Source organism: Panthera leo, chromosome B3 (genome assembly GCF_018350215.1).
Source record: "Panthera leo isolate Ple1 chromosome B3, P.leo_Ple1_pat1.1, whole genome shotgun sequence".
NCBI classification, from domain to species: Eukaryota; Metazoa; Chordata; class Mammalia; order Carnivora; family Felidae; genus Panthera; species Panthera leo.
In genome coordinates, this window is record NC_056684.1 from 120,115,201 (window position 1) to 120,137,409 (window position 22,209).

Consider the following 22,209-nt stretch of genomic DNA (forward strand, 5'->3'; position numbering starts at 1 on the left):
CTTGGGGGTGAAAGAGGAAGAATTTAAACTATGTTTAATCCTTGCCCGTCGTCAACATTTTCGTGTTTTGACCTCTGACATTTTCTCCCTGTCTCCTCATACTTGTGCTACATTGCATTTCAGTAACTTTGGATTCTCTTTTTTTTTTTTTGAGGGACATATTTGTTTTTTATGTTTTCATCTAGGTTATGTAATTAAACTCAAACAGCCTCCCTGGACAATGTTCATTTGGGAAGTGGGAAGGAAATGTCCTTTATGTAGTTGAGCAAAGTGGCAGAGGATAAAATCCAAATAGATTCTGGCCATAGAGTAAGCAACTTCCGAATTAAAAGAAGAACCACTGTATTGAATTCTAGTCTCAATCCATATTTGAAGTCCCCTATTAAAAAACAAAAATGTAAGAAATGGATTCCTAGTACATCTTGCCTTCGTGGCTAGTAAATATGGGTTTAATTGCATCTGTCCCTGAGTGAAGTGAGCTAGAGAGGAATGTGACCGTTCCGATCAAATATTCTGTTCCCTCCAAATAAAGATATTGTCCCCTCTAACTAAGGAAGCTCTGGCCCAGGTGCCCCACTGAGTCCCCACCCCTGCCCCAGCACTTCCGGCCTCTGAGGGTGGGAGGGTGACCTAAGACTTGGGCATAAAGGAAATTGCTATTTGTCAAAGTATCTGTTGGTGTTAGAATCATTACTGAAGGAACTCATTTGGGAAGCAGAGACTCTGCCCAGGAAACAACATAAACATAAGCACATTACGTCACGCTCGAATCCAGTGTCGTTCGTACCAGTAATCCTTGCAGTCAAGGGTGAAAAGAATCATCCTAACTGAGAATCATAAAGAGTCGAAGACCAGGAGACAGGCCTGTTTGAGAGAGGACATCCTCCCACAAAGTTCTCTTCACAGAAGTCTGTCGTTTGGTGATTTACAGTCCACAGAATAACCACATTCCTAAAACATAGGTCGTAAAAGAGAAATTCTGTTTATACCATAGAGCTCTATTTTCCATATAAAATATTTCCAAATATTCCATTTTCATTTTATAATCAGAGCCTTGTTTCTGTGGAAAACATTTTCCCTGCAATCTGGGGTATATTTTCTATCTATATGACAAGACTGTAACCATTTTCCGTACTATAAACAAAATGTCAAAACTACATATTTTGGAGAAGTAGACTTGTAGATGGAACGAGGAAAAATTTTTTTTTTAATAAAAGTTATGGCTGGGTTTCGAGCCTTCTTTTCGTAGCACCTGTTTGTCAGAGCTGAGACACAGAAAGATGTGGGAATCCGTCCAGCACTGTGCGTGGTCTTTTCCTAGCCAGACCGTGCTTGTGAGCTACAGGAAAATAGCACATTATACCGCCGACTGAGCCACTGGCCTCAGAAAGCAGCTCCCGCAGAGTCCCCTGGCCTTTTCCTTTTTGGGTTAGTTGTACCCAAAGCCGCCCTCTTGTCACCTGCTCTTCAAGCTTAAGGACCAGTTTTCAGGTCCCATTTCAGTGTGGGGTGGCCCTGGGGAATCCTCCTCTGCCCTCAGATAACCTCTGGTGGCCAGAACAGCCCGGAGGTTCGGCTTGGGGATTCCAGTTCCGCGTGGAGCTCCCAGAGGTGCCCACCCTAACGCAGTGCTAACTGAGTTCCCCAAGCTCCTTCCAGACCTGGCGGTGTCGCAGGCCCCAGCCAGACACTGCCAGCAGGCATTCCATGCCGTAACGGGCCCCGGTTTCCATTTTCGCCCGGTTCAGTCACCGTTTCGTGGCTCTTGAGTCCCTTGTCCCTCTCTTAGTAGTAAGGGTGACTGAGTTCCATGAATATGGGATCAGTAGCTTAGAGACGTGAGTTTTATTACTGGTTTTGACACTGAGGGACCCTAACCTACTTATTTAATCTTTTTATTGGGCTGTTTTGAGAGCTTTTAGAATGTCCTTACAGCACTTTGCCCTCCCTGGAAGTGGACGCTAAGTAAATAAGAGGTACACGCCTGCTGGTTCATCTACGAAGCAGCAGCGGATTCCAGCGCTGAGAAACTGACAATTCACTAAGCCAGGCACTGTCCCGTAAACAGTAACAAGATGTAAAGAGAATCCATCGCTGGCTGTGCTCCTCATGTGCATATTGGAGGACTCAGTGACTTGGTAGCCACAGGAATGAAAACTGGTGACTCACGAGAACTCTGCAAATAGTGTTATTTTTCATTTCCCTGTGGTGTTGCTATTGTTCTCGATTTTATGGATCACACAAGTTTTCACCAGACAACCTTGTTCTCCCCCCGCTGTTTTGAAACCACCCCAAACGTAGCCTCAGGGCTGTCGTCTCCCATTGGGTCAGTGTGAGCTCAGCCCAGCTCCTCAAATCCCTTGGTTCCTCTGGTCTGTCTGGAGTCCCTGCTCAAGCTTTGTTGTGGGAGAGGAAGGCAGAGAGCCCACGACTTGCCCAGACAGTCTGAGGCCTGGCCATGTAGCTTGCAGTTCCCTAGACACTCTGGAGCTGGACTTGGCCAGCCATTCCTCTGTTGTTACTTTTCAGAGGTAATAAGTGAGATTAATTGCAGGCCATTCTCCAGAAGAGAAAGTAGTCGGGGCCAAGATCAGTCACATGTTTAGAAGCCTGAGTGAGGTGTACCTCCAAGCAAGGCCGATTTAGAATTAGACAATAGGGCCTCCAGGGTGCAGGTACCAAGTGTTCATGACCTCTTTTTTCTTAAAGGGATCGGTTTCGGTCTCTAGATGCTGATAGCTGGGTAGTTAAGCTTTTCTTTAGCCAATGAGATGGGTGGGATTTTTCGGCTGCCTTTTAACTACACATTTTCTGGGCACATGGGGACATGGTTAGGGGCCTGAGGTGATAAAGCAGAGGCATCTCAGCACTGCCAGCCTTGCCTGGTGTCGGATCATGTCAGGGAGGGGCATTTTCTAGGTGACGAGCACTCAGCGGGTTCACAGTGCATCTTTCTTTGTGAGACCTGGAAGGGTTACTGTAAAGTCTTGGCTGCTGCTTGGAATGATTTGGGAAGGACAGGGCCTCAGACGGCTTGGCAGGAACCTGAGGCCCTGTTTTTTTCCAGTCCAACCCTTCCTTGTGGATCGAGCTGTCAGGGAATCCCACGAATGTCTGGCTTCTGCCCCTTTGTATGTTTTTCCAGCATTTGTCATTGAATTATTTTTATCCATCTCTGGCTTTTTCACACATGCAACCTGGGGATTTGTCTGTTCCTCGATATTAAAGGTGGGGGAGTTGGAAAGCACAGCCACGGGTTTGTTCCTCCTTTTTGTGACAGGGCAAGACATCGTGGGCCTGGGGTGCTCGCCCTGATGGCCCCCGCTCTCGAGAATAGCTGTGTGTCAGAACTTTAAGTTCTGTATGGGGAAATGGGGTACAATGAAGCACCAAATCTGGGAAACCTGGGCTAGATGTCATGTCACTCTGTCCCTTCACCCTCTTACTCTCCAAAAATTAAATTATAAAGAGTCCGATGCCCTACTTCACATAATTTTTAGGAACAAGTTTTTCAGAGATTTTGATTCTAGTTAAGCTAATACTTTTGTCCCTTCCTTCAGATTGTTTCTTATAAATGTTGCTGTAGAGTCAGGTCTCTGACTTCCCATCGTTTCGTGCTTAATCGGTCCTCAGAAATATCGAGTTTGGTATTTTAAAAAAAAAATACATCTTATTCATTTTCCATGTGCCAGGCATTAGGTCAGGTGCTGGGAAGTCATGATAAATAAAACAGAAGAGTGCCTGATCTCACGGAGCTTACTGTCCATGATGTATCTTTCATGTTCTCAGCATCATCCCAGGCGCTGGGTACGGTCTAAAAGATTTGGAAAACATGGTTTTTGATCACAAAGAAGTCACCATCTGGCAGAGAAGGGGAAAAAATTGCAGAGTCGTGTCAAATGGCACATAACAAAGATTTAAATTTTCTGGCCCAGGCAATTAGAAGAAAAGATATCAAGAAGAGTGTGGAAGGATTTAATCTGGTCGCTGCCATGTGGGTGAACCTTGAGGCCATTACGTTATGTGAAATAAGCCCGTCACGAAAGGGCAAGTACTGTATCATTCCATCCACATGAAGTACTGTATCATTCCATCCACATCTAAAGGAGTCCTAGAAACAGGAAGTGGAAAGGTGGTTGCCAGGGACTGCGGGAAGAGGAGAGGGTATTAGTATTTAGTAGCTACAGCTTTCCAGTTTTGCAAGATGAAAAAGTTCTAGAGATCGGTTGCAGAACAGTGTGAATATACTTAATATCAGTGAACTATACACACAGAAATCGTTAGGTGGTAAATTCAAAGTTAGGTGTTTTTTACTGTACTACAAAGGAGTATCGTAAGGATTTAAAAGAAAACCCCGTAGTTGTGCGCTCATTTTACTTAGTGATTAAAATGGCAACGTTTTGCTCCTATCCTCTGCCTGTCTGTACGGGGACTTATTCTGAGCCTAGTCCTTTAAATGCTTCTATTTCTTTAAGAGCATGTTAACTTTATAGGAAAGGGGGCCGTTGACCTGTCTGAGGAAGGTGGCATGATGTGATAGAAAGAGAAGGGACTGTTGAGTTGGAAAGACCTGGGTGTGCCTCACTAGGTATGCGACCTTGGGCAAGTTACTTGGCTTCTCTGGGCCACAATTTCCCCCTCTGCTTAGATATGCAAATGATGGCTACCACATGAAGTTGTTCTAAGATTTAATTGAGTTATGTACGTGAAAGCCAGTTCAGCGCCTGATTTTAGTGGTAGGTTGTTGATAATATTTAGTTTCCTTCCCAGAAAAAAATGAAAGTTAAAACTGGACTTGATGGGGTCTGATATTGCTACCCACTTGCTTTTATATCTAGTATGGGAGAAACTGGCCATCACCCATGTATGGTATGCTCCCGGGGCTGGATTACAGAGATGTGGCCTTTCCCGCTGAGGAAGGGAAGGCATCAGAGTGCAGCCAACTGGAGACTCTTCCTTTTCCTCTGACCCCTTTGTTGAAGGGTGACTTCTGCCTACTCAACAGGCCCTTCCTCTCTGCTATCTTCTTCTGAATGTTGAAGTTTCCACTGCAGCTCGATGTTCTAGCCAGTAAACACTCATATTTTCCATCTATCCTGGGGGTCGAGCTTTGGGAGAGCTTTTCTCTGGAGGAGTTTGGAGCTTATAATTTTGTACTTTATACTGTTATATAAACAACACTCTCTAGCCAAAGAGCACAATCACAAAAAGAAACCACTTTTAGGGGGGCCTAAAAAAAAAGAAGAAGAAGAAGAAGAAAGAAACTCTTTTATGCTCAGAGTTCTGTAGAAGTGATATTTCACTTCTTATTCTCCTTCCTTCTTTCCCACAAAATAAAGTTAACCTGGCCTTCCTCCTGCGGAATCTTAGTTCTTACCAGTCTCTTCCCCTTGAGGAACATGTTTCTTCAGCACATGAAGGATAAAGGCCTGTGCTTCTATCTAAAATTCCCCTGCTGCTTTTCTCACTCAGCCAGACACAGAACCTCTCCAGGGTTATGCTCTGTGTCGGTTCAAGCTCTGTGACAGATTCTACAGTTCCTCATTCACCGGGAGAGCCGAGTGTCATAGGTGTTTGTGCCAAGGCCAGAATGATTGGGCCTCTGCCTGTTGAAGGAATGCTGGTAAACCTAGGAAATGTGTGAGAGATAGCTGGCTAGACATCATAGCAAGGCCTGGGCAAAGTGCGTTTGGGAATGTTTGGGCCTAGTACCAGGAGTGAAAGAAGTAGGTCTTTTCTTATCTGCGAGCCAAAATGCAGGTTGCCATGTGGTATGTGTGTGCCAGTGCAGCTTTTCTTTAGTCGGCCTCCACCCCTCCCCTCCCCTCCCCTCCAAAGTATCAAAGAGAAACCACCTCGCATTTCCTTAGGATTAGCACGCAGGAGAACCACCAGCCACACAGAGTCGTCGTCGGAGGCAAGACTGTATCTTATGTGATTGTTCGCTTTATAATTTTAGATCTATCCACAGTTGGTGATTATGGTGGTTTTAACAGGCCTGAATGACAAAAATTCGCATATGAAGCTGGATGAGGCTCCTTTTCTCGAATTAAGAAATTCGATCAGTGACTCAATTCATAATTCAGTTTAATTCTCACCTGGTTTTTCTATTATCTTCCATCTGGCCAAGTTCACTCTGTTTACCAGCCTTGAAAGAGCTTGGAAAGAATGGCAGTAGTAAAAAAAAAAAAAAAAAAACCACTATCTTTCTTTCTGGCTCCTGTAGGGAGACCTTGATGATCCAGTTGTAAAGCAGTACTTAGTGTTGACTCAGCGAATTTTTAGAAGGAAGACCAGCCGGCTTCCCTGAGCCTTTAGCTGAAGATCCCGTCCTATCTCCTCCTCCACTCTTCTTTCTGTTAAGACTGTCAGCATGTTACCAACCTAGTACAACTAAGAAGTCGTTGCTTTTCTTTAGTTCCTAGGATTTAAGAGGAAAAAGGAAAAACTCCCTGTACCTATATTTTAATAAAAGAAAACAATAGACTGATAGCGTCCGAAAAGGAGTAAAGAGCCTCTCTTCCCTCGCAATTGCTTTGAGAAGGAAGGTTCCGGTGTGGGTTCTGGTTTTGCCTTGGTTCTTGATGACTCTTAGTTCCTTTTGTAGAAAAGAGAGAAATGTAAAATTAGACTCACTGAGAACACGGTAGTCCTACACCACTTTGTTTAATGCTTACGTTAGATACATGGTAGGGAAAACAGGTATACCTAATTGTAACACTGAGGTTTACGTAATGTATTTTTATTGTGAAGTTAGTATCCGGAAGTTAAAATTTTGATTACAAAGCGAGAAAATGCTCCTAAAGAAAGATACCTAAGAGAAGCTTTTAGCTTTTTATTTATTTATTTTTATATGTTTATTTGTTTATGAGAGATAGAGACAGCATGAGTGGGGGAGGGGCAGAGAGAGAGGGAGACACAGAATCCAAAGGAGGCTCCAGGCTCCGAGCTGTCAACACAGAGCCCGACGTGGGGCTTGAACTCACAAACCGTGAGATTGTGACGTGAGCCAAAGTCGGACGCTTAACCGACTGAGCCACCCAGGCATGCCTAAATGTGGAGTCAAGTATTCTTTGGTGGATGCAAGGAAAGCCGGAGGAGGGAGAGAGGCAGTATATGTGCGCCTAGGAATTCATAATGTCGCATCATATGCGAGGCCCCTGGGGTTCATAATAAGCAACAGTAGAACTCTTGTCTTAACTGCCCTATTCTTCTGCCTCAGAGGCCACAAAGGGGTGTTTTTGGCTTTCAGGAATTATCGGGCTAAGTAAGACTTGTATTAGTTTGTCTTCAAAGCCAATAATCAATACCACGTTTGGCCTGGTTTTTAAAAACAAGTTTTACTATCTTTCTGTGATGAAAATGAAATATGGCTGCATCTCAGTAATGTGACTACAATCTAGGAGGATTTAGATGAGAAAAGCAGGCTTTCTGGCATAGCAGGTAAGGAAACCATAAAGGGGTTAATAAATGGGATGTACTTAAAGTCTAGAGGAAATCAATTCTTGTTTTTCTGAAACTTTGCACCAAGGAAAATTGAGTAGATGAAAGAATCTGCCTATATATCATTAGTGTTCTCAAATATCATGCTTAGCTACGTGAACCCAACACATTTGAAATACCAGCCCCCGAAAGAAAAGTTTTGTTACTTTCTTCACCAAATTATTAGTGTATTGAAATACATGAATAAGAGAAAAGGTGGAACTGGCCATTAAGTGGTGTTCCAGCTAGGAAGTGGCTTCATCTGGTGGTTGTTAAAACAATGTCATCCCAGAAAAGTTAACACGCATTTACTGACAATTTCCTAAATGCAAGATACCGAGCTGAGCTCGGAAGGAGGTATTGGACAGGGTCTCTGTTCTCAAGGAGGAAAATGAATAGTCCTATTAATGCAAGTACTGTGAAATAATTTGTACTTGATTGTTGAAGAAGAGGATTATCCTGTAGGTGGTACGAGTTCAGAGGAGAAATTGATCACTGATAGAGAAGCTGGCAAAAGGTCCACGGAAAGGAAAGACACGTGAGCTGGATCTGGAAGGGCAGGTGGGGCGTGGATGGGCAGAGGCTAATACTAACAAATTAAGAGATAATTGCACATTTACTTTGTACTCAACACTATTCAAGGATCAAAGTAATGTGATTCACACTCCTACTAAGTTCAGCAGGGTGGTCTAAAGAATACTACCTAAATGTTTGTTTACTTTATGCACCTAAAATGCAAAGCGAGTGATTAAAAGAGGGCATATAGGTTCGTAGGAGTCACAATTCAGAACAGGTACCAAAGACAGGCGGAAAGAGAAGGCTCTGCAGAGGAAGGGTTTAGGGTAGGGAGTAAATTCGGTCCTAGACTGTGTGTAGGCTACGGGCAGGTGAAGGACAGGAGAGGCGGGGGAAGACAGGTAATGGCCAAAGTGTTTGTAAGCATTTTAAAGGGACAGGGAACAGGAAGTAGTCGGGCTGAAGCAGAGTATTTCTGTTCAAAATACCAAGCATTGGTCAAAACACTTAGTGAGTTTCAGGTGATAGAAACTGAAATCAAGCTGGCTGTAGCTGTACAGATTTTTTAGTTCGTAGAGATAAAAAGTCTAAGTTGGTGTTGGAAGCTTTGGAAATATCATTGATCATACTTTCTGCTGCCTTCCAGTTCACAGGTAAATCAGAAGTTACAGGAAAAAATCAGAGAGCGAGAGCAAAACACTGGCTTTATTACTGATAAGGATAAATCGGAGAAGGTAGCCTATGAATGTGGCACAATTTGGCTTCTACCTCTCAAGTCTAAGTCTTTCTGACTCATTTTATTTATATTGTTAACCTTTTACTTAAAGATTTTCTTGTTGATATTTTCTCTGATCATTAAAATTTTTAAGGAAGAAGTAAAAAGACCTAATGCACCACAGTCTTAAAAAAAGAAAAGAAAAACAAACAAAAACTTGGCCCGATTTCCAAAACACACACCTGCCGCTGGTCCCAAACTACATTTCTAGTTTTATTTCTCCTCACAGTTCAGTTCCAGCCAAACTCAATGGATCAGAAATAAGCCTGGTATATTTGCCCTAGGACTTCCTTGCATATACCGCCCGATAGCCTTGACCCTATTCGTTTACTCTCTACTCACTGTCACTCCTTCACGGAAGTGTAAGTTGTCTTGTTCACTGTTGTGTCCCAGTGCCTTGGTAAGCAGTAGGCACATGGAAATAGGAACACATATTAAATGACTATTTAAGGACTTTACATGTAAAGGAGTGAGTGGATGGACATCCTGCCCCTCACCTGCATCTGCACACGTCCACACCCTGGTGTCCTACAGAGCTCAGCTCAGGCCAGCCTTTCTGCAGTCCTCCCTGTTCCTGGCGCAGATGCCGTTAGCATTTCTCTTCCTTCTCTTCCCTCCTCACCCACTGAACTCATGTTCCTAAGAGCTATACCTCAAAGGAAGCTCAGGCTAAGCGCACAATGTTAAATCCCTAGAGAATGGACATTTGGGGCCCTTCCTGTCCTAGTGAACTGAACACTAGGAAAAAAAGACCCTAGATCCTCCATTGAGCCTAAAGCTCACAACACCCCTGCCCCCCGCCCTTCCCAAGTCATCGGGTCTTTACTGCTTCTCCTTTGGACGCTATTCAGTTCTTTCATGTTATCCAAAATCACAAGTGCCCCACAAGCAAGAGGCCTTCCTTAATCTGGGGGGTAGAGACAGGTATGGAAGAGGAAACGGCGGACAACTTTTTCCCCGTATCCTTCTCCCCACCCCACCTAAACTATAGGAAGGAGCCTTACGAGCCAATCCTGAAGATGGTTGGAGTGGAAGGTCATCCACCATCTTGGACAGCCCAGGATGGGCTTAAGCTATCTCTTTACTCTGGCCTTTTCACCTTGATTGCCTAATGAGTTCTAGAGTTTGCTAAATGTGTGTTTTTATGGTGTTCAGCTTTTTGGTGTTCTTTATAGTAGTTCTGTCTCCTCACTGCCCTTCATTTGATAGACTTACTGGCATCCCCTACCTGAGTGGTTGATATGGCAGAGGCATAATGTCAGGCCACCATGTCCCTATTCCCTGTTCAAATATCATCTCCTTACCTCTGTGATGACCCTTCCCATTCCTCCTTATAGTCTGCTTCTTTGTATATTTGTCTCACCTGTCGTACTAGATTGTGAGCTTTTTGAGGGCAGACATCAAGTCTTACACGTTTTTACGTCTGTACAGTACCCTGCACAAAGTCCTCAGTAAATGTTTGGTGAACAAGCCGCTATATTTGGTGAACAAGCAGTTTGGTGAACAAGCTCTCCCGTGTGGGTGCCACAAGCCAGGTGTGGCTACTTAAATTAATTAAAATTAAATCAAGTGAAAACACCAGCTCCCCGGTCATATTAGCTCTATTTCTCATGCTCAAAAGCCATGTATGGCTCGTGGCTACCTTATTAAATAGCACAGGACGAGACAGTTGCCCCGGAAGATGTGAGGAGGACCCAAACTTGGTCAGTGGATTAAAAAAATAAAAAGGAATGAGTTTTCCAAGAAAGGCATAGTCTTGATTTTCCTCCTAGGCCCTTCTGTAGATGTCAAGCCTCTTTTGTTTAGAGCTAGAGATTTACCACAGATGCTGTTCTTGAACTAATTTGTGGTGCTGGGAGGGGCATATTCTAATGCCTTGGGAATCTCTAAAGCCCAGAGCTTCTGTATTACTAGTGTCTAACCAATCAGAGCTGGGCTGACCGAGAGGAAGGGGCTTTTTAAGCCGATCCCAGCGTTAGCGTTTTATTTTCTGCCTGTGGCTAAATACTGGGGAGAGGTCTTGCTTGCCCACGCTGACCCAGCCCCCCGGCCCCCACCTGCTTGGCTGGCAGTTCTGACTTGGCTTATAGAGCTGCTATAGCCCTGGGGAACGGAGCCAAACATGCGGAAGTGGTTACGTGTACTAGCTCCCAGGGAAGCTGTGGCTAGCAGGGGGAGTGGGTGGGGTCCTGCCTGATGGCTTTTCAAAGAAGCCAGATCTTTGAAGTTTTGTTTTAGCAGCTGCCAGGTATGCTATTTCAGCACTTTGCAGGCTCTCTCACCCTGTTCCCATATCGCATTTTTTCTTTCCTATATGTGCATCGCATACACAATGGGAGCTTGAATGTCGGGAGGGTAAATACAAAACTGTGCAGTAAGTTGTTAAACACAACCCTCTTGCCTTTTCTTTTTACGTGACTCTGCTGTGAGATAGCTACTTGAATGCTCCCTTTTCCCTTCTCAGCTCCGACCCTCTCTGACCACCTGCCAAAGGGGAGACACACAGAGCCCTCTTCTATTTTGGGAAAGTAGTTAAGTTTTGAAAAACTGGAGGTCCCACATTCCTCTGATGGAATGGGTTATCATTCTGGGAATAGAGCATCTCCCTTTTCCAAAAGGGAGCCCCCAGCGAGCAACCCTGACTCTTGGTCTTGGAGTACATTTCTTGAGCGCACCCCTTGTTCGCCACTGGACCTTCAGCACTTAGCACAGCGTCAACAGCACATGGTTATTAAACATGATTGCCCTGCGACTGCTGTGCCGGGTGGAGGGACGAGCGAGACAGGCAGGGTGCCCTCCGAAGCCCACACTCAGAGCTCTCCCCAATTCCTCGCTTGCTTGCTTAATAATCTCCTCCTCCCGTCCAGTCTGCGGTCACCTCCAGCCTGTTCCAGCTGCCCCCAAACTTGCTCCTTCCTCTGGACTCTGACTCCTCCCTCTTCTGGAGTATAGTATCTGCTCCTCTGCGTAATTATTGATTTATTTTTATGCCTTTGTTCTTTATCTCCTGATGTGTAAGTCTTTAAAAGACAAAGGCTAGATTTTCTTCCTACACCAAGAACCTGGGACCAGGAACATGGACCTGGAACTTCCTGACTTGGGCTAAATCGTTTGACAAAAAGCCTCACTTTGCCGTGTGGGAAATGATGATGCCTGGGTTGTCTTGACGGTCTGATGAACTCATATATGTGAATGTGCTTTGTAAACTATAAAGTACTGCACATGAGTAGGTCTCTTCAGTATTAATAACACTTATCACTGTAGAATAGCGATGTTTATCCTGCTGACGATACACAGTCTGACCTCCCCCAGAGCTGAGGTAGATCACCAGCTCCGTCCTGCAGTACTCAGCTTGGCACGGGTTTAAAGCACAAAATGGGCTATTCCGGGCCCTCTCTGTCATCACCTCTCTTTCAGTCTGCAGGTTCTTCTTTTTCAGACCTGTGGGGTCATTATTTTTCTTCCTAGTCTCTTCCTGCTTCTCCCCTCAGGCCCTGGCTGAGTTTTCTCTTTCAGCCCATCTGTTCTTAGCGAAGCAAGGTTCACCCATGTCCTTTCCCATTTGAGGTTGGATTGGCCATCCCAGAGGACCTCCCGCAGCTCTGCCCACAGCAGCGCTGGCCCCTCGTCATTCTCCCTCCTCCCAGCCCCGTGCCTTCAGCAGCAGCCCGCTCGGGACCCTTCCCATTTTCCTGTCCCTGCCCTCGCTTCTCTGCCAGGCTGTCCCTTCAGTCCCGCCTTCCATGACATCCCTTCGCGCATTTCCTTCCTTCTTTCTGGGCTCAGACTTTTCATCTGGGAAGACTACTCCCCTTTTCAAGACTCTGAAGTTTGGTGTATCACCTGTCACCCAGTCCCCATCACCTTTAGTAGACGAACAGACACTGCCATTCTTTACGGCTATCACATGGCTTGAGAAGGTCCAAATTCCTTTATATTACATTCTTGAAGGTCTCACATTTAAATGTGATGGCCTGGTATTTGAGAGCATGCATTTTAGAGGCAGACCAATTTGGATCCCTCCTTGTTTTAGCCACTTACTAGCTATGTCACTCAGGGCAAGCTCTTTGAAGCTAATGTTATTATATCTAAATGAAGGCAAAATGCCTACCTTGTAGGGATATGCTGAGGAGCAAATGAAAATTAAACGACATAAGAAAAGCACTTTCACACGGTGCCTGCCATACAGTAAGTGCTCAGTAAATGGGAATTACTATAAACGTTTCCAGGCCACTTGTCCATACCCTGTCTTGTGAGTATTAAAAACTGGAGTTAGGGGGTGCCTGGGTAGCTCAATCCTTTGAGCATCTGAGTTCGACTCGGGTCATGATCTCTCGGTTCGTGGGTTCGGGCCCCCTGGTGGGCTCTGTGCTGACAGCTTGGATTCTGTGTCTCCCTCTCTCTCCCCCTCCCCGGCTTGTGCTGTGACTCACACACTCTCTCTCTCTCTCTCTCTCTCTCTCTCTCTCACAAAAATAAATAAACATTAAGAAAAAATGGAAGTTAGCTGGTTTTGTAAATTCTTACCCCTGCCTGGTGGTAAAGTAAGGACTCGAACCCAGGGCTTCAGGTTCTCTTCCTGATGAATTTTTGATTCAATCCTTCTAACTCCTCCAAAGGCTCATTCTAGTTTCGTTTCTTTGGGCGGAACATAAGACCACCCCAGAGAGGAATGTTCGTTTCCTCATGCATATGTTCATTCAGCAAACATTGCATGACTGTGATGTTGCCAGGCTCTGGGTGGACAAAGACCAGAATGATGAATGCAGTGCCGCCAAGGTTGGTCCCAGCGGGTAAGAAACAGTCACTGTGAAGAAAAGTCACAGCACGCTGCTCCTGAAACTATTATTACACTATACATTAACTACCTTGGGTTCAAACACATTTAAAAAATAAATAAAATGACAGCAAAAAAAAAAAAAAAAAAAGAACAGTCACAGTCCAAAAAAAACATACCAATAAAAGGCATCTTGGAGCCTTGAGGAATAAGCTGTATCAGAAGAAAACCAGAGTAGGCTTTGCAGGGGATAGATTATTATTTTTTTACCGGGTGAAAACGGCAGAGACTTGCGTGAAGGCAGAGAAGTGTGGGAGAGCATGGTTGTGAGAGCGTGGCGTGCAAGTAGGGGATGGTTCGGGTTGAGGAGGGAAAGTTAAGTGCGCCATTCTGAGGAGAGTTTATCCTGGTATCTGCCCAGTTCATTAATGTCGCCTGAAGGAACCAGGGGCAGGTGTGTGTGTTTTAACATTGCTCTGTCTTTTTTTTTTTTTTTTTTAATTTTTTTAAATGTTTTTATTTATTTTTGAGACAGAGAGAGACAGAGCATGAGCAGGGGAGAGGCAGAGAGAGAGGGAGACACAGAATCCGAAGCAGGCTCCAGGCTCTGAGCCGTCAGCACAGAGCCCGATGCGGGGCTCGAACTCACGGACTGTGAGATCGTGACCTGAGCTGAAGTCGGACGCTTAACCGATGAGCCACCCAGGCGCCCCTGCTCCGTCTTTTTACCTCATGTTTCTACTGTCTCTTCCCCATTCATATCTGGCAAACTCTTCCAGTCATTCTGGATGAGGCCCAGCGCTAACCGTTACCCTGTGCGCCTTCTGCGCTCATCTCGCAGAGGTGGCCTTCTTACCCGTGGCCTCCACCTTGTGTTGTAGTTCAGTTTCACGTCTTCTGCCACCTCCTTTAAAGCGAAGACCTGAACATCTGTGTACTCCTGTCCCTCACCGCGACGTCTGACACGCAGTAGCCACTAACATAACTGAAGGAACGTGAATGCCGTAACTCAACGTGTTTCCATCTGTAGGATCTGAGCTTCAGCGTCCGCCAGTAAGGAACCCCGGCACTGAGCTGCTCAAAACCCTACTGTGGCACGAAGACCTTTTTGCAGCGCACTCCCACCTACTAGAACCGTGCGCTGCACACTCGAAGGGATTAGACGACTGAAAACAGTACTCAGCCCAGTGACTTCCACCCAGTGGAATCCATATTAAAGCGGAGCAGTGTCTCACAGTGTTCACTAAGCTGTCTACGGTTATTGTCCTCACCTGGCCTTTTTTCAAGGACTGTGTGGCTGTTTGAGTAGCACTGTTTACTTACAGCCCTGACTAACCTCGGCTACACTCACAAGGAAAAGTTTCTTCACATTCTAATAAACACACAATCTATATTTGGTACCAGCTTCATGTCACATTTTCTCTCTTACTTTTTGCAAATATACCCTGGTCTGCACCCTGCCACAGGGATCCAAACAGCTCAGCGGTCTTCTGACAGACGGAGCTGTAACACGGTATTCACATGTGTAGTTAAATATATGTTACATACTGATCAAACTTCCACATTTGTGAAGTTGCCTCAGCACGGAAGAGTGGAGAATCTCTCTTAAGGCTTTAGTGAAGAGAGGCATTGTAATTCAACAGCAGACCATCACAATGATGTACCCCGATGCGTGCTATGGTAGGATGGCAGGCCACTCCACTAGGATAGTACCTTCAAGCTAAGTTTTCTTTTCCTTTTAAAATGTGTTACCCAAGTAACTACATAACAAATTATCTCCCAGGTTAGCAGCTTAAAACAACAAACGTTATTATCTCAGTTTCTGTGGGTCAGGAATTAAGGAGCAGTTTAACTGCTCGGTTCTGGCTCAGGCTCTTTCATGAGGGTGTAGTTAAGATGGCCGCCGAGCGGGCTGCAGTCATCTGAAGGCTTGCCTGGGGCTGGAGGATCCACTTCCATGATGGCTCACTCTCACATGGATGATGAGATCATGCTGGCTGTTGGCAGGAGGCCTCACTTCCTCACCACATGGACTTCTCCACAGGGCTGCCTGCATGTCCTCATGACACGGCAGCTGGCTTCCTCCTCATGACATGGCAGCTGGCTTCCCCCAGAGCGAATGACTCAAGAGAAAGACTGCAGCCAATGTCTCTTATGACCCAGCCTCAGAAGGCTTTTATGACCCAGCCTCAGAAGTCCTACACCATCGTTTAAAAAAATTGTTTTAATTGTGGCAAAATACACATAACATAAAATTTACCATTTCTAACTGTTTTTAAGTGCACAGCTCAGTAGCATTAAGTACATGACATTATTGTGCAACCACCGCCACCATCACTTCCAGAACTCTTCCATCTTGCAAAACTGAAACTCTGTAGCCATTAAACACTAACTTCCCCTTCTCTCTCCCCCCAGCTGCTGGCAGTCACTAGTCCACTTTTTGTCTCTATGAATTGGGACTATGCTAGGTACCCCATATAAGTGGAATCATACACTATTTGTCCTTTTGTGATGGACTTAATTCATGCAGGGTAATATCCTCTAGGTCCATGCATATTGTGACATCTGTCAGAATTTTCCTCTTTATGGCTGATAATATTCTGTGGTATGTATATACTACATTTTGTTTATCCATTTATTTGTCAGTGGATACTTGGAATGCTTCCCCATTTTGGCTGTTGTAAATAATGCTGCTCTTAACGTGGGCGTACAAATACTTGTTCGTGTCCCTGCTTTCATTTCGAGTATATATCCGGTGTGGAATTGCCGGATCACATGATAATTCTGTTTTTTCCAGGCTAAATGGATCCACTTTATTTTTCTTGTATGAACATACTACGTGGTGGCCATGGATGGAGTCTGGCCCCTCCACATGGAGACTCTGGTGTAGCTCTTTACTGGATGCTTGATGCTCAGTGATAACTTTATAGGCTTGGTTAACACAGTCTCTTCCTAGAGGTTGGGTGACATAGCTGGAGGTCTTGGAGACGGCATCAAAGGTAGCCTTGGCAATGATGCCCAGAGTGGCAGTGCTTCCCCTGGACAAGGTATAGCAGTCATTGATAGCAGCCATCAGCAGCAGCTTTTTGGGCAGAGTAGCTGAGATAATGCCAGTGCCTCTCAGGCTAGGGAATGAGGCATACTGGCACGGAGCTTCTGCAGCTGGTCAGCTTGCAAGGGGTGGTGTGGGGCCTGTGATTGAGTCTTGCTCCTGAGTACCCTCGCCGCACAGCGACAGTGGAGAGCTTGGCCAAAGTGATGGTGCCGCGAATGGCAGCGGCTGCCTTCTGAGAGCATTTACCCAGATTGACGTGGCTCATGTGGCCCCCGATGGCAACAACGCCTTGAACCTGGTTCACTGGCCAGCCGGGATCTGTTTTTGCACAGGCATAATCCTTAAGCTCACCCTTAAAGGTCACCTCTAGGAAAAAGTCCATGACCCCTTAGGCTCCTTGATGGGCAGGGGGAAGAGATAGATTTCCTCCAGGGACTCAGCAATCATGTCCTTGACCAGGTGGCCCAGCTTGGTGACAGGGAACCACACTTGTCCTTGGCCTTGCCTCAGTGAGCTCTGTGGCTCAAGACACCTGCAGCTCCAGAAGCTGTTGCCCAGACCTCTGGAAGTCGCTGCTTCCAGGTTTCCTACAGCACACGCACGCATCCTCTGCCATTTGGTGTTTTCTTGGAGGAGAAGGGCAATTCTATTTTTAATGTTTCGAAGAACCATCATCCTGTTTTACACAGCCACCGCAACATTTTACAATCTTCACCCACACTTGGCATTTTCTTTCTTTCTTTCTTTCTTTCTTTCTTTCTTTCTTTCTTTCTTTCTTTCTTTTCTTTCTTTTTTTTTGATAGTAGCCATCCTAATGGTTGGGAGGTGGTATCATTGTGGTTTTGATTTGCATTTCCCTAGTGATTAGTGATGCTGAGCATCCTTTCATATGCCTGTTGGCCATTTATTTGTATATCTTCTTTCGAGAAATGCCTATTCAAGATTTTAATAGAGTAGTTCAGTTTTTTGTTTTTCTGAATTTGAGGAGTTCTCTATGTATTTTCTGTATTAGTCCTTGATCAGATATGATTTGCAAATATTTTTTCCCATTTCGTAGGTTGCCTTTTTATTCTGTTGATGGTGTCCTTTGAGATGCAGAAGTTTATCATTTTGATGAAGTACAATATTTCCATTTTTTTTCATTGCCTGTGCCTTTGGTGTCCAGGAGGGCCTTGTCAAATCCAATGTCATGAAGCTTTTGCTCTTTGTTTTCTTCTAAGAGTCATATCATTTTAGCTCTTAACATTCAGGTCCTTCAAGCACACTATGTTTGCTGCATCCATGGTGCTGGGATAGGAACAGCAGGGACTGGGGGACGCTGGAGGCCATCTGGAGGGTTGACACCCACAATAATTCAGGTATCTTGTTTTTAAAGTTAAGCAATTCTAGGGGCACTTGGGTGGCTCAGTCTGTTAAGCCTCCAGCTCTTGATCTCAGCTCAGGTTTTGACCTCAGGTTATGAGTTCAAACCCCGTGTTGCGATCCACACTGGGCATGGAGCCTACTTAAAAAAAAGTTGAGTAATTCTGTAAGATTTAGAGTGACAATGGGAATCGTTTGTTCTTTCTTTCCCTACTGCTACAATCTTAATCTCCACACCTCAGAGATGCTTGCTTTCAGTTATTTCTTTTAAGCACTTTCTTCTGTTATTTACCTTCATATTTCTAAGTCTGCCATTTCTGGCTTTGCATTTTATGTATTATTTATTAACTTCCTATCAGGAGATGGAAGTTTAGCATTCTCATACTACCCCCGCCCCCCCCACCCCCGGCATAACCCCCACCACACGCACACACACTTCCCTTCCTCCCATCCTTGCCCTATACGATAATATCATGTGTTGTTCAATCAGTGTTCACTGTTTTCATTATCATAACTATTCCTTCAGAAACTTCTGGGCCTCTTAGGGTCCTCATTTCTTCTCTCCTATTTATCCATTTCTCTGTTGGCTGAATTTCTGAGGGATTCTCTTAATAATGCCTTTTACTATCTGTTTACCTACATCCAACTCGGTACATGTTGTGAAATGAAGAAATGTTCTGAGTTTCAAATTTCTTCCAGTTCAAGACAGTTCACACATTGCCGCAAACCCATGGTGGGAGGTGAGGGGAATATATGTGTGTATACACGCACACACACACACACACACACACACACATGCATTGTAATTAATATAATATAAAATATACAATACATATAACTATGTGTTTTCCAATTTTCTACAGACTTAAATATTTCTGCACTTAATTAGTTGGACAAAATAATACATACATGTAGCCACACCATGAAACAATCACACAAATATATACAGATTGTGAGGAGATGAACAGCCCTCTCCTCAGAGATAGTCACAGTTAAAAAATTAATTTGTGTATTTTGTGTTTTTCTGAGGCTTTTTTTCCTTCCTAATGTCTCCATGGTTTTTTTTTTTTTTTTTTTTTTGGTCTATTTATATAAACCTACTTAAATATTTTCAGCTACTATGCAGTTTTCCAAAGTTTGAATATGCGCTCTAATTTATTATACCACTCTCCTAGTAAAGAGTAAGTTGTATCCAATTTAGGTATCTGCGGTGAGCACCTCGTACATATATCTGTGTGCACTTGTGCAAGTATTTCTATAGGGTATGTTCCAAGTGGAATTTGTTGGGTCAAATGCTATGTATACTTGGAATTTTTTATAGTTACTGTCGAATTGGCCTCTCGAAAGGCTTTACCAGTATAGCCTCCAGTCTGGAGTTCAGAAGCATGCCCTTTCTCCACACTTTTGCCAGCATTACACCGTTGATCTTCTGAACTGTCACATCTTTTTCATAAGCTCCCTCCCATTTTTACTGACCCTGAGATTAGAATAGAATCTATCTTTGGATATATCAGGGACGTTTTGTTTTAGGGGACGACCACAACTGAGATCGGGCCCGGATGGGGAAGATAAAGGGTTCTCAGTGGTCTCTTTCTTTTCATAATGTCAACTAAGACCAGAAAGAATCTCTGTGAGTCAGCTTCTTTCCGCCACACTGCTTAGGTGCTTTTCTCTCCTGCTTTTGTTTTTGACTGATTTCATCCAAGGAGCCTGACCCTTCCCCGCTCCTGAAGTAATGAATAACCAGAAAAGTCACAGAGCCCAGCACTGAGTGCAGGAAGCTTAAGGAAAATATTAAAAAGGAAGAAAAGTGTTTGATGTACTTTTAATATAAAATGTGGAAAAAGCAGAGGAAGGGTGGGGGTTGGGGAAGGGAGGGGGAGAAAGATTATTCACGGTAATGGGAACCAAATGTTGGCTGGGCCCTGCGGCTTTTCAAAGTGATAATAACGAAGAGCCAGCAGCACAGGGCACGCCTTAACCCTTCCCTACCTGCACAGCTCCTTCCAGGCAGCTTTTCGGGGGCGGGATCCACTTGGAAGAGGTCCTGGTACGTGGAGAATTTCTGTTCCCCTCCTGCCACCGTGACGAAAGAAGGAAGGTGGAGGCGAGTGGTAGAACAATGAGTGGCCACCTGCCTGCTGAAACCCCTCCCTCTGTGTCGGAATCTCTCTCTCTGTGCCGGGCTTTCATAATCTCGGGCAAGGAGCAGCCTGCTTGACCAAGAGCTCACCGAGATCATCTCCCTTTGCTGTGTAAAAGGGGACTTAGCCAGAGCCGAGGTCCTAAGGAACAGACAGGCGCACTCTCTCCATCAGTAATAACCCCACTGCCTGAAGGCCCCCCCCCCCAGTGGAGGCTCAAGTCCTCTTGGGTGCCAAGTATGTGCACTTGTCTGAAGGCTCGGGCCTCTGTTTCTCTTGGAAGTCTTCTCATGCCTCTGTGGGATTGACATGTAAAGACTGTTCAGAGCTGAAGGGCACTCCCTGACTTATGACTTCCAGGTGGTCAGGGACAGGCCTGTCAGCCTAGCCGTTTATCTGTGGAGGGAGAAGGGAAAGGGCGAAGGGACAGAGATCCTGCTTCAGGTGGCTCTTCACTTCCATCTGGGTTCAAACTTTGTTTAGGCACTTTTAAAAGTCCATCTCGTAGGGGCGCCTGGATGGCTCAGTCGGTTAAGCGTCCGACTTCGTCTCAGGTCATGATCTCACGGTTTGTGGGTTCGAGCCCCACATCAGGCTCTGTGCTGACAACTCAGAGCCTGGAACCTGCTTCGGATTCTGTGTCTCCCTCTTTCTGTGCCCCTCCCTCGCTCACTCACTCTCTCTCAAAAATAAATAAAATTTTAAAAAGTCCAAAAAAAAAAAAGTCCATCTTGTATAAGAAAGAAGGAAGCCTTGTTTTTTATGTCGAATATTTACCATTTTAGAGAGGCAGCCCCCAAATGTAGGGCAGTGGTAGCGATAGGGCAGGCAGCAGACGAGTGCTCAGACTCGGTGGTCAGCTGGGCGGGCTGCTGGAGCTCCCCAAGCCTCAGTTGCCTCATCCGTAACATGAGGCGGAAGAGTGTCCGCCTGCTCGGAACGTTCAAGGTTTAAGTGAGTTAAAGCAAGGAGAGCAGGGAGCACGCTGCCTGGCATCTACCTCTCCCCGTCTTCGTCATTCTCGTATCGCTCACAGCTAAAAGTGAAGTATCCGTTTTGTTTCAGATGTTTTTAAAAGACATCTTGGGGGGGTTTTATAGTTTTACATTTCACATTTAAGTCTGTGATCTATTTTGAGTCCCTCTTTGTCTGAAGTGTGAGGTTTATGTTGTGGTTTATTTTTTTTAATTTAATTTAATTTTTTAATGTTTATTTATTTTTTGAGAGACAGAGAGAGAATGCGAGTGGGGGAGGGGCGGAGAGAGAGGGGAGACACAGAATCCAAAGCAGGCTCCAGGCTCCGAGCTGTCAGCACAGAGCCCGACGCGGGGCTCGAACTCACAAACCGTGAGATCATGACCTGAGCCGAAACCAAATGCTTAACCGACTGAGCCACCCAGGCACCCCCGTTGTGGTTCATTTTTTGCTTATTGACATGCCATCGCTGCAGCACCATTTGTTAGCAAGCAGATGGCTTTAAAATGGCGATCCTTCCTCCATCGGGTTGGTTTTTCTAGCTTTGTCAAAAATCAATTGAGCATATTTGTGTGGGTCTTGGATGATTTGATTTGATTTTACTTTACTTTAAATATTGTATTTTCAGTAGTGAGTCTTTAATTTTTTTTTTTTTTTTCTTTTTAAGTAGGCTCTATACCCATCATGGGGCTTGAACTCACAACCCTGAGATCAAGAGTCACATGCTTCACTGACTGAACCAGCCAGAGACCCTGAGTTTGGATGATTTTAAGTATTCCTAAAACAAAGGCCTGTAGCAATAACTGTTTATTAGAAAATCTTCAGCAAATGCTATGTTAGGTTCTAATTTTCTGTTCTTCAACATACCTTTGATATCCTACAGATTTAGGTTCAAAGCAGCTCTTTCACTTCCTCTGTATGTGCGGGTTGACCTGTTACTCAGTGTAAGCCTTGGTGTCCTCGTCTTAATACAGAATAGTGACCTGTCACAGTGGGTTGCTGTCAGGACTAAGCACGGTGAGGCGTATAAGGGGCTCAGCTTGAAATCAGGCGCGTAGAGAGTCCTCGCTCTAATGGTAGTAGCGGTGATGAGAGTCACCTGCCTGGCCATCCATCCTAAGCC

General features: G+C 45.0%; 1 protein-coding gene and 1 pseudogene across 13 annotated transcripts in view; one reads left to right on the forward strand and one right to left on the reverse strand.

Moving 5' to 3' along the window:
- TTLL5 (tubulin tyrosine ligase like 5) overlaps window positions 1-22,209 on the forward strand; it is a 284,938-nt gene that overhangs the window by 148,531 nt on the left and 114,198 nt on the right. The window lies entirely within an intron of this gene.
- LOC122222964 lies at window positions 15,999-17,067 on the reverse strand (annotated as a pseudogene).